We start from the raw sequence: 17,753 nt of genomic DNA on the forward strand, positions 1-17,753 counted from the left end.
CTTAATAAATTTGTGCCTCAGCACACAAAAACATGTAACACACTTTATTCTGTGCAAAATGATCCTTTAAGAGTTTTAATCTGAATTTGAAAATACAACAAAAAAGGCAGCTCTTCAAGTATTAAGCTGCTGTGCCTGAGAGAAAACTATGTTACTGTCAAAGGGTTGCTATTTGCTCAGATATATTCTCTGTACTTACACACTTGAAACTTTCCAGCAATACTACATTTATCTTGTTGCAGTGAAAAACGCCACAACTTACTCTAGCTTTCTGGTTGCTTAATAGTATGGCAAGACTGACTTTATTTTTAAATAAATAGTAGTATTCTTTACCAAGCTTAGCCTATGCTTCCTCTATTGACTTCAGCAGAGGTCCAACAAAGATAACCCTGGTCCATTATGCCAAAGTGATTCAGAGCCAAATTATGATGAATTATCAGGCAATGAGAGTTTAAAAAGAGCCAAGGCTTCTGTTCAGAATGAATACTAATAAGGCTAAAAACCACCAACACAAATTACTACACTTCCACAAAACTCCACTGATTGAGGATCCAGAACCCACATAAAATAGCGCATCCGTGTACTTCCATAAGAACATGTAGCTACCACTTACAACAGTAGCATTATCTTCACAATTTTCCCCAATTTTTATTTAAAAAAAAAAAAAAAAAGTGTAAAAAAAACCCCAACGACAAACCCCAAACTTAAATGTGTATGGATAACCAAGAACATTCCCTCTTCCACTTTAATCAATTGTTTTCATTCTGATTTTGAAGTAAAGATACGTGCAACTGTATGAACCTGGTAATGCCACTTATTCTAATCTGCTGACTCTTGGACCAAAACACATATTCTAAGTGTGAAATATTCAGATTCCTAAAATTTTTTTTCTGCTCAGGGTGCCTCAGCACAAGCTATTCTGCCATTCCTCTTCCTTCTGCCATGTACAATGAACCTACAACTTTATTCCATTGTTTTCTCTTTCACCTTTCAATTGTAACTTAAATGGTATAGTGCAAATCTCTCAGCAAAAGCTCCGCTTTTCTTCCTGTTTTCCTATGTGTTTTCTTTCTGCATAAAACGTACAAGGTCTGGAGTCAGCTCACTAAGCACTCCTAATAATTAGAGCATAACAAATGAAAACTGTGCAAAGAAAGATGCCATTATAGAGTAATTATTCAGTATTAGTAGTACGTGTGAAATTATAAGACGACTTTTATGCTATTTATTCTTTTATTTATACAACATAGCAGGGAACTTGTATGCTGTATTGTTCCATATCATAAAATTTAAAGTTATAGCCTCCATTTCTCATATTAATCACCCAATTAAGAGCTCACAGGCTGGCTCAGTATTACTTGATCTACAAGGAGGAGCAGACTGCTTCATATTGGGTTCAGCACTGGAAACACTGCTTGGGCAACTGCACAGGCAAGGATACCTGCTGCTTTGCTTTCGAAAAGAAAGCAGCCCCCAAAGAGGACAGAAGTACATCATGCAATTTCAGGATCTTTTTCAGCTAACAGGGAACACACCCAGGGACATTTTTTTCTCCCCAGCGTTAATTGTAAAATATTATAAGTGTGACAGTATGTAGTACATCTAGACTTTTCCAGTTAATTGATTAAAACTCTACCATTTGTCTACATGACTACCTTCTCTTTGCCTAATAATGTGAAACATTTTACAATGTAGTACTCTTCCCAAAGCTGAAAGCTTAGTCTAAGTAATGAGCAGCATTCATCACAGTCCAGCAGGGACAGTCAAGTTTCAGAGAATGGAACCAATTTAAGTTTGTTTAATGAGCATTTCTGGTGAACGAGCGATTTTCTTCTTAGGTAGAAGATCACCGGGTACGAGCATCCACTAGATATACATGTCACTAAGAGAGTCCTTTTGCTGCCAGGCTTCCTCAATTAACTCAAGGAGGTGAAAAAAAAGCAGCCTTCAAATATAGCTGTTGCACACCAAATGCATTTGCATAATTTACAATTTTAATATACAACATTTAGCCAAATTAAGTTCCATCTTGTCAAAAATCGTTTTGGTTTACGAAAGCATGGCTGACCTTGGGATAAGTAGAGCAGCTGCATTTCTTATTGAATGCCCCAGCCAGAATGGATGTCCTGGCAGGAGCAGCACTAGCTTGGGATTCAAGAAAGTCATTAAAATAGAACACATCTCACATAGTTTACAAACATCCAACCTCCATCCCATCTTTGTAATGGCAGTCTACTTTTTCCCTCTTAGATAGTCCACAAGTTTTATGGAATTTACCAGTAAATTTGCCTCTTCTTGCTTCTGTTTCTATTCACAGCCATGTGTTTGCTCCCAAAGAAGCTTTACACAGTCTTTGCAGTAACTGAAGCTTAAAAGCACATATGAACGGAGGGAGGAGGGGCAACCCTCTTAAACACATCCCAGGCAAGGACCATCTTTATCCCTTAAATGGTTAACACTCACTATTCTACAACACATTACAGTAGCTTTCAGAATAGTTCCTTCTATCCCAAAAACAAAATCTTCAATGTATGTTCATGCATATCTATACGTACGTACCTTTGCAGGCACTATGAAGATTTTCAGAAGTCAATCTCTTAAACCTATATTCACAGGTTGCAGAACATGTGGATTGATCTTTCCAGATATTTGATTACCCAAATTCTTCAGTGAGAGCTGCTGGATACTTTCCTCCACTAAACTGTGGAATGAGTCAGCCATCGTCAACACCTAAATACAAATTAAAGTCAGGGTTTGAAGGTAGTCATAAGACTTACATACAAAGGTCTCTTAAATCCTGGAGGGTTGAGTGGATATTAAGAAAGAAACCATCTCACACACAGTTAAGACTAATAAAACAAAGCAGAGGCCTCTATAGGACAGAACATACATTCCAAAGGATAGAATATAAACTACAATACTTGTTGTATATGCTTCTATAAAGCACAAGCAATCACAGTAAGCGCCAAAGTATTTTTCACAAGAGGCAAAACTTGGTGCAAAGTTGACATAGGAGTGCTATGTAAGTAAAATGTGGAAACATGGATTCACCAATAGCATTCACGAAAAGGAAGTTTGCAGCAAATCTAGAAACTAATCCTTATGCTCTTAAAAATAGAAACATCTCTCAGCTCCCAAACATTTTTAAAGGGACTAGAAATACTCGAACACACTAAAGACTAGTTCTGCTCTGTTTGTCCAAAAGTCAGAACTCAGGCCAAATTTACTGCATTGCTGTGTTACAGGACATGTTATCCCTTAATTTTTCTATATCGTCCCTGAAAAATCTTCCAGTCCCTTTTAGTTGAGGAAGCTTTCTACTAAAGATACAAAGATCCTTAAACAGTTAACACATGTATTGGTTTTCAGCTACAAGACCCACAACATTATTCTTTCAGAATGCCTTTTCAACTAAATCCCTCATGCCATATAAGTCACATTAGTAAGATGGTTCTACAAAATGATCAACAACATACCTAATGATGACATTTAAAGTTGATTTCACTTGAAAACAGTTGTCACATATTTATTGTCTACAGATGATTTCCACATCAGGTGTCTTCAGCTTTTCAGTGTAATTTTCAGCTTCAGTGTAATTACTTTTCCCTTACTGCTAATAACAATAAGCTACCAAATTCAAACTTAATCTAAAAGGTATCTTCTACTGGATTTAGAAGGTAAAGACATATAACACTTAAGGCCTTGGAAAATAATACAGCATCTTATTTCTTCAAATTTATAGCTGTTTGCTAGATAGGACACCAATATTTAGGACATTTACAGTGGAGGAGATTTACAGAGGAAGGACAAAATTTACTTCTTCCTTTACATGAAGCAAACTGATGAACCAAATTTTAGTTTCACCCTTTAATTCATGCTGGTGGTTTATCTACTCTATACGATAGCCTACAAAAGAAGAAAGTTAAAATATATACACGCACTCGTCACCCTTTTAGCCAGGGCTAAAGAGACCTAGGACTGTTCCAAAAAGCACAGCAAGTTACAGAATGGATTTAAAGGGTGAGATTCTCTCAGTCTAGCCATAACTAGCTTTCTGAAAATTGATTGTAGAATATGATACACCTTGTCTAATGCTTTGCGAATATTACACAAAAGCCATGCATTTTACACATCCAGCTTTTCACCACTTCTTTTGCGCAGGATACCTATGGTAAGTTCCTGGAAACAATCAAAAGGCTTTAAAATAAATTAAAAAATTTAAAAGCTAGCTTTCACTAAATTATGCTAGAATAAATAGCTTTGCAAAATAATCTAAGCAACTAAGATAGACAGCAATAATAAGGTTTTTATATGCAAGTCTTCCCCTACAGAAAGCTCTCTCTGAATACAGCCTTCACAAGAAATTCTTATAGGGCGAGATTCATGAATTTATCCACATTGCATACTGTTTTAAATATGAAAGCCTGTCATTCACTGCCACAGGTGTTTCATATAAAACTAGAGTTAACTACCTAGAAATAGCAGAAATTGCTCAGTTCTAGGGGGAGGAAATCTGTATTTCCATTCCCAGCACCACCAGTGGAGTTGAATACTTCAAGTATTTCTATTGATCTCAACAAGGCTTTCTTTCCTTCCTTTATTCAGAGTAATTAAGTCTTTTCCTTTAGGAATGTAATGTCTGAATGTAGATATTGAGGTGCTGATATTTTGACCACATACTATAATTAAAATTCCTCAAAGCATATAGGAAAGTATTAAAGCATTTCAGCTTACCAGAATTTTGTATTTATCTACAACCTATAGGCTGTAGGTAGCTATGTTCAGCCTGAACCTGCTCTGCATTAAAACCCACCTCTCTCTTTACCGTGTGGTCTCACAGTTCAGTGAGTTAATACATAAAGTGGAGACAAAGCTATTCATTTTTGCAGATGCACAAGTACAAAGGCACAGGACCTATACCATACGTCAGGCCCAGGCAGGTGCTCCAACAGGAGCTGAAATAGGGCCCCCAGTCTCATAGGTGCAATGGGCATCCCAGGTGAGGGCCATTAATGCACATTAGTGCGCTCAAAGCACTGATCTTCAGCTTTGTATCTATCAATCAAGGAGGGGTTTTTTTCACCTGAGAGTTTTTATAAAGTATACTTTTGGGTTTACTTCTCACAAAATTATTTTCCTTAATTCATAATTTCCTATCGTGGTTCAAGGAGAAAAAGGAGTTGCTGCTAAAGTAAAAAAAATGTACCTAAGCATACTGCATCTTTATCATCCACAGAATGATAGAAACCTTATTGCCTTCCAGAAAACCCAGTAAGTAACACAGAAATTAAATTCACCACAGCAGTTATAATGTAATGACACAGTGTAATAAATTTCAGATGCTACACAAAGCAGCTCTGGTCATTAGAATCATTTTTCATAGCTTTAATTGCATTTTTTTTCATTTAGTCCAGGTCATCAGTATATCTATCCACCTTTTTCTCAAATGAGCTGCTTCTACTGAAAATAGACAGCTCAGAGTTGAGGTTGAACTTTGGTCACCTTTTGGATGGATCAGCTGCTTCTCCCTGCATGCCTCAGTCACTGCAGGCACCTGCCTGTCCCTCAGTAGGCATTTCCAAATGAAATGAGAGAGAAGCAAACACCAAGAAATCAAAGGTTGATGAGCCTTTTGGTTAGCCTGAGAACTATTACTGACCTTCCTCTTCTGTTGGTTCCTGCTCAGTCAGGGCTAGTGCTGTACAGCTGGTGAATAATGGCTCATTTATGAATAATAACCTTGCTATTCTTCACAACAACTGTTAGTAAGAAGTGACTTGAGCTTTGAAAGTGGCGTTGTTTCTCTTTCCTCTGTTACAACATAATAGTCAACTAATGCGATGTGCAATTTAAAAGGAAGCTTTCTTTTTTTGTTAGGTAGTTGAAATCAAAATTGTATTTGGTTTACAATGTAATTATTAGAGGAGAGTTTATTCCACCCATTTTCCTACAAGAGATGAACATGCTCTTTATAGCTTATGTAGTACGTTTTAATTATGTGTGTTTTCAAACAAAGAAGAAAAGAACAAGCAGCAGGTAAGAGGTGAACTTGTAGTCAGTAATACTGTGAAAGTGCAATCTCTGTATATATCGTATTGAAATTATTGCATGAGGATGGTGTGCTATTGTAAATCTTCTAGGTTCTGCGCAGTCTCTGCACCTTATTTTACCCTCCTTTAAACATGGCAGATATTCACCCCTACAAGGGGGACTACAAGCAAGAAAAGGGGTCAACTGTCATGACTGTGTCATGTTTTTAGCTTATTTTGGTGGTTTTTTCAAGAGTAATTCAGAGTTTCTAGCTCTTTTTGCATGAACTAGAGATACTAACAAGTGTTGTTCCCATACAGAAATCCCTACTCTGAGTGAACTGTAGGCACGTTTCATTTTGGCACAAATGAATCCTACATTTTTAAAGAATGGGCACTTGAAACAGAGATGTCCTCCAAAATGGGGAACCTTAAAAATATACCAGCAGTAAAATAAATTTAGGATCAAAATATAGGTTATTTACTTTCGAGGTGAATGTAATTACAGCCAAAATAGAGAATTAGATATAAAAATCTCTATACAGCTTTCAGAACCAAGGTAATTTTGGCATATTTTTAAACTGAAAAAAATTAATACCATATGCTATGAGACTGTGCTCCAAAGCACATTTACACTTGGGCAAAATTATTCATAGTAGTATGCAGGTCACCATAATAGCCGACATAACAGCTAGGTTACCAGCATAGAAGCTCAGCATCACCCAAACCAGCACATTTAGAAAAAGCATTGCAGTGTGCTATATGTAAAGTAAGGACGTTTCCATGCGATCTGCATAATTTTCATGCTTTGCATTAGTCTTCACCTATACAACTGTGTTCCTATCTCATGCATATGTTTGATACAGGGCCCTACTACAAAATGTCAATAAAAAGTAATTGCTCAATAAAATGTAATTGTTCATGTTCTTCAGCACAAGGCTGTGCTTACAGAGACAGTTACAGGCAAAACAGTTTGCTAGAACTGCTAGGAAAGGCAAAGATCTTGTGTGTGGTACATATTTAAAAACCCCATTGGTTTATATTTATTAGCCCTGAGTATAAAATTGGGCATTCACATTTGAAGTGCGTCTCCGTAAGGATACATGTGGCTGTAACACTTTCGTAAGCACAAATAGAGGGTGCCCAAGTCTTGTCAGGCCTGGTTGTTGTCGCTTCCGACTTGAAAAGGAATCTACATCAGATTTCTAAATGTTGATGAATTCTTTCCTGTGCCAGCCAGGTTTCCCTTCCTCTACAGCAGCGTTCCTACTGTAGTAATAACGTAAGTGAGGGAATAATGTCTTCCGAGATAGAAAAGCACTCTTTTCATTCACTACCTAGAGTTTGTTATAACACCAAAGAAATACTTTGGGAAAGATTTCATAATCCTTGTGCAATCCATGCCAACCTGGGTTATCCCCACCCTCTGAAAGTACCTCAATGAAAACAGAGCACGAAGCCCTCCTGTTGTTTCCCTTTGTAGGAGCAAACTCAACAAAACCCCATGCTCCCAGCCCTCACCGAATCTACGAATCAGGTGTGCTTACCTGGGACACCAGGACACTTAACTAGCCCAGCATTTTAGAGATGCAGGATGAAGAGAACGGCCCGACCCTGTGGAGAGCACCCCAAGCAGGAACCGTGTTTCTCGGCAGGGAGCTCTTCCAACTTTAGTGCACCGACCTTACTTCTGAGTAACGTCAGAATTTTCTTTTATGAAACTTTGCAACACAGCTTAGCATAGGCACATGCTCACATAGTCTGTCTTCATCAATATAAATCTATTTTCCCCTCTAAGAGGTGGCTGTGTTTTCTGCAACAGCAAACCTCCATGATTTCCCAGAGAGCCCATCAACGTTAAACTAGGTGGTCTCATGACAAAGCTGTCAGAATCTGGCTTTGTTAATGAGACTGCTATCCTTCTTGCATCCTCCCTGAAATGCAACCTTACTTCTTTTCAGTCTTTTGATACAGTCTTAAAACATTTCGGAAAGATAATTCTTTATAATTCCAAATGGTTTTATTGTGGTGTCACAGGCAGTCCAGGTTCATAAATTCCTTCTATCAGAATATTAAAAAACAGCTTTCCTCCTTTCAAAACAGCAGTAGAAACAAAACAACAACAGAGTGAATTAATTCCTACTGCAAAAGACAAACATAAGTCTTCCTTTTCCCACCAGAATTTTGAACACATTAGTTTGCTATTCACCCAGGAATCCCCTCCGGTTATACACTCTCTATCCTAGTCTTTCAACTAGAAATGATGAAACATTTGTAATAAATACATCCCAAAAAGGCAGTTTATTGCTGTTAGAATAATTGGAAATCTACATTTCATCACTCATTGACATGTTTCTTATTATCTGTCATAGAATTCAGAAAGTTACATATTTATGACCAAACCTGGCAGTGCTCTCCAGATTTATATACCAAACACAATCTCCTCCAATTTACAGCTTCAGTCAACACATTTAATACAGTGCATACATTTCCAATTATTCTTCCACTGTAGCAAGGCAAATACCAGCTAACATGCAAATTAGCTGCTAAACATACAGCCCCGACCCCGCACCCAGAGCTTTTGTTAGATCACTCTAGAGAGGAATTTATAGATCAAGTTAGCCAACTAGTAATTGACTTATTTTAATTTTTTATAGGTTAATTTTGCCAAAACCAGGAACACATCTGTTTCAGCTAATTCAAGGTAATTCACTTAAATTATTATTCAGTCTGAAATGACTCAGCAGTTTCAAGGAGTGTTCCTTATGTACGCTGCCTGTGGGACTAATCCCATAATCAACATCAGAAAACTCAGCAATTTAACAAGCGAACTGTTAAGGCATTCCTAATTTTTGAAGTTCTGGTCTTAGACTTAACCAAGACCTATTGGGAGTGGGGGGAGGCATTCTTTCCAATCTTCACTGTATCAAAACATGAATATTAGAATATTTTCTGTAAAACACATATGACAGTATATCTATCAATATACCAATTAACATGACCACTTAAGAGAGCTTTTGTGTTAAATATTAAGATGTGTGTCACCCAGATAGCTGACCTGCTCCACAACTGTCTCTGGCTTTCCTTACCCAGAGTAGTATTTTATCACTTATGTCTATTATATTCTAAAAGCATGGTTTCCTGAAAAATACCTGAAGACTAATCCTATTCACTTCAATATCAGTTCATAGTATTGACAGTACGATTAGAAATGTGGGGGCAAGGTAGGGAGAACAGAAGAAGCACTGAAGTTACCTGGAGATTTCAGTTCATTGTATCACAATTCAATTACACCTTGGCTTAGATTTAACAGCAAAATAAATAATTAAAAGTTAATAAGATGAAGGGAATACAAGACCCTGAGTGGCAACCAACCAGGAAAGATTCCTACTCTCAAGGCAAAAGTGGGTTTTTCTGCTTCAGAAGGAAACAAAAAAAACCCCTTACAAGTGTGTTTTTTCCAGTCCTTCCTTTTCTCAGTGATCTCTTCTCCAATAGACCCAGTATTTTCGAACTTCTTTTCAACCAGAACTTAACCAGATGTTAATTTAGGCAGCCTGAAGACATGTTCTTAACATACAAGAGGTACTGATTAACACCATGAAAACCTGAAAGATGCTTTTATTTGCCAGATATTTCAAGATACGTTTCTGTTGATAGATTATAATTATCCTCATGTAAGAGTCAAAGCACATAAAACTTACACAACCGCCTCACACTTAAACCTTCTTCCAATTCACACCGTTCCCTTCAAAGAACTTGGTTATATTGCATGGCAAATTCTTCATAAATCTAGCTGAATCATTTTTAGCATTTGAATGATAATCTGCCTTTTCTTACTTAGGAATATTTTGTCTCTCCTGTTTCACTGACAGTGAAAATGATATTTTGAGGTAGCTACAAAAACTAACTTCCAGTTAAAAGAGTAGCAACCTGCAAGTCAACACAGTTGTGTATTATTCCCAATTCTTTCAGTGACCTTCCCTGCAAACTAGGGCAAGTCACATCAAATCTCTCTTTTCTTTTGTTTGCTCTCTTGAGTTACCCTTCTGGAAGCTCCTCTGAGAACAGACTTTCCATGTACCTACCGGCATCCCAAGGAGGCCTCACTCTTATTAAGGTCTCCTGGGTCTTTCATGTTAGATTCTACATATTAAATAATGAATAGGAAATACTATTTGTTTGTGGTTTACAAATACACATGGGTGAAGTGTTAACTTCTCTATCTGCAAAACAGCCAGGAGTTTCAGAATCTGATATTGCAGGACTGCTACAGACAAAAAGAGTACTCTCCATGGAGGACAAATACTCAAACCCACGCAGTTAATGTCACTGCCCTAAAGAAGAGGTCCCTGTATGAAAATTAGAGATACAGCGAAAGAAAAAAAGTGAACTTGTTTACATCTCTTCTTCCTGTCCTTGAGGGCGTAAATAAGTATTAGAGAGGAAAGACCCAGTCTGAGATTCTGGTTTTATTCTGGCACTGGAAAAGAAATCTAGCTTTAATTTTTTGTCACAATGCAGTGGAGTTAATTAGTTTCCAAAAAATAGGAATGCAACCATTCCTGTTTCAGAAGACATGTACTGCTGTACAAATGTTTTGATCTCAGTTATGGAATATGCTGACTGTTCTCTGAAACTGTAACAACTTCAATTTATCCTTTACTCAACCCTCAGACTACAATTTCCTTGGAAATTCTCAGCTCATCTCCATTAAGGCAAACCATGTTGCTCTTTTTTCCCCCCTATTTATTTGTCTTACCCAGGCTGAACATAATTTAAGGCATCTCTTGAGATAGTAGTGGTGGGGGGAGAAGAAAAACAGGCAGAGGAGTAAGAGAAGAAATGAGACAGAAATCTTGGTAAATTAACTCTGTCCACAGAAAAGCTCTGAAAACAGTTATATTCTCATCTAGGCTGGGAAGGGAATATTACTGTTTGTATATAACACAATAAAGCAGTAAAATTTTAAAATGCACTTGGCAACTCAGTACCAACTTTTCTGTTATCAGTTACAATTCAAGGAGCTGAACTGTTTGCCTAAGGGACGTATCAGGGTTTTCTGTACCACCGTTTGAGGTATTTTTTCCACTGTTTATGGGAGACGTGGTTCAGAAATAGCCTCGGAATCTTCTCTAATTCTTAGGCTCAAAATAAGCAAACCCTTACAGATATGTTTAATTAATGGGTTCAAGAACATTGAGCCTAGACTGAATATAATAAAAAGAAACTACTGAAAGCAAGCTGTAAAGACAACCGTGTTAAGATAATTTAACTGTAGTAAAAAGCTGGAAATCTTGGGTATTTTCTAAGCAAAAGAAGGCACTTGAAGCGGTTTTCAGTGAACAGCTCAAGCATAAAAATTGAGTGGCAATTTAAAATAGCATCACTTCCTCCACCAATATAAGTTCAGTGGCTCAAGCTTTAAAAAAGCGAGCTCCTCCCAGAGAAAATAAATGGTATTCCGCTGACACCTGATGTATGGAAAATTTGTAAAAAGACACAAATGGGCAGGCCTAAAACATTTAAAAATGTTGTTTCAACAGGGGCATTTCTGTTAACGAAAGAGCCATGACACGAAACGGAGGACATTTCACAACCGTGAAGACTTTTTACAAGCCTGGGGCAACCAAAAGTGCTGAAGTGTGGCTCAGGCAACCGCTCGAAGTAAAAAGATGGGAACCGAGGAAAAGAGACCCAGAAAGACTGCTTCAGGAGTGCCTTGTCAGCCAGGAAACACACACGGGTTTTTGCTCAGAGAGCAGAAGCACTCGCTGAAGAGGCAGCTGCAAAGCTTACCCCGGGCAGCCAAGAGCAGGGCTGGCGAGGTGGGGCGGCACAGGACGAAGCAGCCAGGCTGCCCGTGGGGGCAGCGGCCAAGGGACTTGGACTGCGGAGCCAGCTGCTGCCAGGATCTGGCCTGGGGTAAGTGGGGTAGGAGACGCGGCAGGGACCTGAAAACCACAAACTGAGAAGGCTGTGGCCAAGGCGGTGGGAAGCAAAGAGCAGCCCCACTAATAGCCTCACCACGAAGAGGGCTGTACATAGTTTTAGGTTTCAGGAAAGCAATTTTAGGGATGGCAAATCATCTCATTGCGCTGTAAATTATCCCTTTGCCCTTCCCCCTTGATAAATTACTTTTCATCAAATCAATCAATTCAAGTCTGAAAGTGGAAAAAAGGTAGCTAGCTTACTGAGCTCCAGACAGCCCAGTTTAATTTCCCCAAGCTTCTGGTGAAGGCTGAAGCTGGCATTTATCAGCGATCCATAAAGTTTCAATTGGGTATTTGTGCTGCCAATCAAGTCCTAGACTAACTTTCTTTATCCCAAAATCCACACAGCGAAAAGGGATATTTAATTACTTCTTCAATCTAAAAAACAAATATTGAGACAATCTAGGCAAAATGTGAACATCTTCACTTTTTAACCTTATTGTTCCCGGCCACTTAAAATTCCGCTTCTTTACTTGCTCCTATGCACCTTGCCAGTTGAATCCAAGCTTGACCAAGTTTGGTTTCCACGCCGCTTATTACCATCATGTAGGAATGAGAGAGAGAACCTATCATAAGACCCTGTTCTCCAGTCCAACCCTGCTGAACTAGCAGCAGGGTGATAAACGCGTACGTGTACAAAGCCTGTCCAAGAACTTCACGCTTACTGGATCTGAGTTGCTAGGGTACGTCCACAGGAATACAGAAACAAAGTCTGCTAAGCACTCCGAAGGCGGAGCAGAAGTGGAGGTGTGCTTGGCTGGCTACACGGGATATAAGGGACTCCCTACAGCTTGTCCAGCACCCAAAGGCTTGCATAGAAAATTAAGGCAGAATAGGTAATAACAATAGAAATTGGGGTTTGGAATAGTCTTTAGCAAGTGACTTGCTCATCTAACCACCAAAATAATCTTTTTTCACAGCAGTTATTTATAATCCTCTGTCAGTCTTTAAAGGCATTTCAACTTCTTTATTTACGCAATGGTTCTAGTCACAGTCAGGTATAGGAATAAACAACAGATCGAATGTAAGCCTATGGAGTAGTTTTCAGGCTCAGGTTTCTTCTACAATCTCCATAGAGCACTGATAAACTACTATAGCAAAGAAAGCAGGTCCTTTCCAGTCATTTAAAACTGTCCTTATTCTAGGTAAAAATACTGTCCCTGAAAAATAGGAGGCAAAATAAGAAAACATAAAATAGAGAGAAAACACAGAATAAAGAGTCAGGCGTGTGTGGCGGTAACAAATGTTCTCGCAATTGTATTCATTTGCAGAGGAATGAGATGTAGGAGTGGTTTCTACTGAAAAAAATATCCAGTGAAAGCCTTAATTGTAGTGGTTCTCTTGCTGAGGTTGGGGGGAAAAAAAGGGCTTTCAACAGAACAGAGTCAAAGCTTGACAAATTACATAGTTCAAATGACAAACCGAAAATAATAACCCCAGGAGAAATCATCCTGGACTGATGTACCACAATCTGTTTAATATATACTAAACAAACAGCTACATTCAACTAAGACTACTTTGCCACTTCAGCATTTCATAGCCCTTTTGCAGATATCTATGTCAAAGAATTGTGAAAATAGCTTGAAATTTTCTTAGTACAAATCACACAATAGGGAACATACTCACTGTAGGAAGGCATTCAGTGCCTCCATGATCGCTTTTCAATAGCATCCAGTTGACTGGCAGCTGTCACTATCCATTCATTTGTAGGAAATACCATCCTACCCTAAAGACCCATAAAGAGAATAAAAATGGATTTTAAAATATTTGATTGGAGGGCCAACAAAACAAACACTAAAAAAATAATTTTTAAAAATAATTTAGTTAAAATAATTTAATTTTTTAAAAAATAAGAGGATTTTATATGCAAAGACAACGACTTGAAAATGGAGGTAAAGGATTGCAAAGCTTGTGTATTTTTTTTAACTGAAATCACAAATAGTTCATAACATTTCAGCTCGCTCAGTTGAAAGTTAAATGACTGTATGTTTTGGCTATAATAAAAAACTTTCCTATTTTTTTTGTTATGATCACAGATGTCTGAATAAAATTTGTAGGTAACCTCTTACTGGTCTTTGAGAGGACAGTCAAGCTTAAGGGTATTTTGTAAATCATACACTGGCTAAAACGTAAGTGACAAAGTTCATGGGCTATGAAAAACATATCTCAAAAAGTTCTTATATGTCAGCATAGAGAGATTGGTAAAGAGATTCGCAGGTTAAAAGTACATCCTTAAATAAAAAATAAGTATTGAGTTCTTTATGTGTTAGCAATAAGGAGGCTTTGCATAACTGACTGTACTTTGGAGGTTATCTATATGCAAACAGCATGATGTCAATATTTCATGTCTTCTTGTATAGCCTGGGAGGGCAAGTTTGTTGACATGTCTTTCTTTAGATCAGCCGCATGCTGTGGCACATAAAGACAGCCTGGTGGTTGCAACGCTGTTAGCCATTTTTACAACAGAACAGTTCTGATTTGAAATCATTTCTAGAACATTAACGGATAACACTCATGGAAACTAACAAGAATAAAATAAAGATACACTCCAGATCTATGATCTTTACTAAATCCCGCCACCCCCCCCCGCAAAAAAAAAAAAAAAAAATTGTCTATTATTTTTAAATTGTGTATTTTTTCTTTATTTACTGTTTTATTATAAGTATTAGTTGTCAGCATAATAACTTATCTCAAGCCCTGTATCAGTATAAGCTACAAAGCTAACTTACAATGACATTTAAGCACTGCCCACTTACTACCTATATTGCCTATATTTTAAAGAAAGACTAGCAAAATTAGGTGGTTTTTTTAATAAAATAACAGAATTTGTTGAAAAGAATTTATAGCCACTTTTGAACGTACAGAATGAATTATATTTTTTTTTCCTAGCTTAGGTAGTTTGTTTCCAGTCAATAAATACTTTTAAATTAAAACAACTGCTATTGGAAACTGAAAAACTGAGAGCATGGGTTTTTTTCACTAAAAAGGTAGTTATGAGGCAGACATGGCAAGCAGAATACTACTAGTTTTATAATAATGAATTACACAAAATATGCAAAGCTTTATGGCTTAATAAAGCACTGTCTTTTCAGTGCCAAACACTTTCTAATAACTCTTTGTTGCATATTCATCATTAATTTCATTAATTTTTATTCAAATAGTAGCTTACTGATGTTTTAAATTTTATTTCCATTTTTATCTTAAAGTACTTCAACACAAAGCAAGAACTAAATACAACTGAAAATTAGAAGAAGAGCGATTCATTCATAATATAAAATCCAGCAATCCGAAAAAAAATGTTAGGTTGTTTTTAGCCTGTACGTTTGTACAGATTTGGGGAAAAAATGTACCAGCTTTGTTTAAACTTTACATGCAGCTGTTCATCAATTTAGCAATAAACCCTAATGTTTTCTTGGGAGAGGAAAGAGGAGCAAAAAGCAAAAACTAAGAAGCTGATATGTGAATCAAAAGTTGCGCATGTTCATTAATCTGTAGCTAAAGTAGATGGTTTGAGCTACTTGGACTAAGTCAGTCCGTCCATCGTCCCCCATAGTGATCCATGCTTGGAGTTATGCTTTGGTAGTGGCACGTATTTCAGCCTCTGTAAGGTAAAGCCCAGGTACCCTTCTTGGTATATACAACGTAATGTGCTCTGTTGCTCATTTTTTACTACTTTATTTCATATGGTAGATAAAAATAGTTTTAAAACATAAAAAATTCTGTTTAGTCTTAGTTTTTCAACAAATACAAACAATTTGAATTCCATGACCCGGCAGAACATGCTGCTACATATGACATTCGAAGAATTCAATTTTTTTAACAGTCAGTCAAATATTCCTTTGACATAAGGGACTTAGTCGCTTAGTTGCAAGGCTCCGCGTAGAGACAATGTCGCTTAGAGGAGGGTATATGTGAGCAGCAGTATAGCTGTCCTCGACTGTGATTAAAATCAGTTCCCAAGAATGAATTACTCCTTGGGCTTAAGACATCTGAAATGAAAGCTTCTATGTACGCTACCTCTTTCCCTGCATGGTATGTTCTCTGCCTGGTTTCCATAATGGAAAGGAACGAGTTACAACTGCCGTCACAGACAGGCCAGATCTCTCTGAAAAGCTATGTTTGGATTACGTCTTGCAAGAGTGTGTTTCAAATCAGCCACACCTAACAGAGAAGGCACAAATGCTTTTTTTACCTTCACCCCGCTAAGTGTCAGCCGCTTTGTCAACCGCTTTTTTTTATCATTGTCGTGTGGGAAAATGCAGATGCACAGCAGTATCTGTTAGCAAGTTTTACAAAAAACAGAGATTGCCCAGATGATTACTCAGTAACGAACCATAAATATTATTAATTTGGAAAGACTTAATATATTCACAGACTGGAGTACAGAGGCATTAGAATCCTAATGATATTTTATTAATATAAAAATACATCTCCTTGGCCGCCCCACCCAACTTTACACTGTCTACCTGTATTCTGTGAATGCAGGGGAAAATATAGCACAAGTAAAGCAGAATGGAAGGGACTCTACTTTTATACAGTGCCTTTCATAGGTGTGTCTTTAGCTAACGGCATCCAAATGTGCACCTGAGAACATCATCTGACATCCTCTCCCAGTCTCCTAAAGAATTTGCCTGCAAGAATTTTTCATTGTGTCATTTATATGCAGTTTTATTAAATAAAGGAAATGTAATGGCCTGCTGACCATTTTACTTTTGTGTGTGTCAAAAAAGATGTATTATAGTAATTAAATTGTACTTGTTGGGCCCAGTTCCCACCTATGTTTCTGAGCTGATCTAAAAGTATGTGAACGACAAGAAAGAACCAAATGATAAATAATGAGTTAGTAGGTTTATTCTAATTAATGTAATTACAGATTGGCTGTACCTTAGCTATGTCTCAGGTCTTTAAATGAGTCTCAGTTATAAATGGAAATCAGCAGCAATCTCTCCATCAATTTCAGGTTAAACCATCTTTTCCTATCTTCACGTGGCAAAGTACCTTAATATTGACCATCTTTCCCCAGGAAATGGCTAAAATATCTATGTGAATTATTCTTGTCTAAAATTCAAGAGCTTCTATCCCCCTCCCCCCTAAAAAAAAAAAAAAGGAAAGAAAAAGGACAATTAAGAACCAGAACAATCATGGATCCCCCCTGACCGTCGCTGGCCAACCTGCCTGCTCCCTACCCTGTCCGTTTCCAGACTTTGCTCCGCTGGAGCACACCACGATGTGACACCTAAACCCCAGTCCCTGTAGCACCCTGTGATAAAATTCTTTGAAAGCTCCGTATCACACCTCGTTTCTCGCTCTTGCACACGCTGCCGCACCCTCCTGAACCTCCTGTGTCCTCTTGAGCGCTCGTGGGCTGGAGCTGGGCGAGAGGAGCTGGAGCACCCAGGCACTCAGAGATGCCACGGAGGCAGCAGGACGTGGTCTCTGGGATCATCCGGCCGCTGCACCACACAAACCATGACCCAGGAGCACACCAAACACCAGCTGTGTCCCACTGGCCTACCAGCCCATTGCCCTGGCTCAGAGAGCCCGGATACGTGCTCCGAGATCCTGCTGGCGTGATCCTGCCAACAGCCAGGGATGGGATGTCCCGGGCCAGGCTGCTGGCGGACCGGCAGGAACAAAGGAAAGGTTTGCTCCTCAGATTACTAACTCAGGGCTACCAGCACACTTGCCTTCTCGTGTCAGCAGCAGTACGTATAAATGCATATGCCACCGA

The sequence above is a fragment of the Accipiter gentilis genome, chromosome 27 (assembly GCF_929443795.1).
Source record: "Accipiter gentilis chromosome 27, bAccGen1.1, whole genome shotgun sequence".
Lineage (NCBI taxonomy): Eukaryota > Metazoa > Chordata > Aves > Accipitriformes > Accipitridae > Astur > Astur gentilis.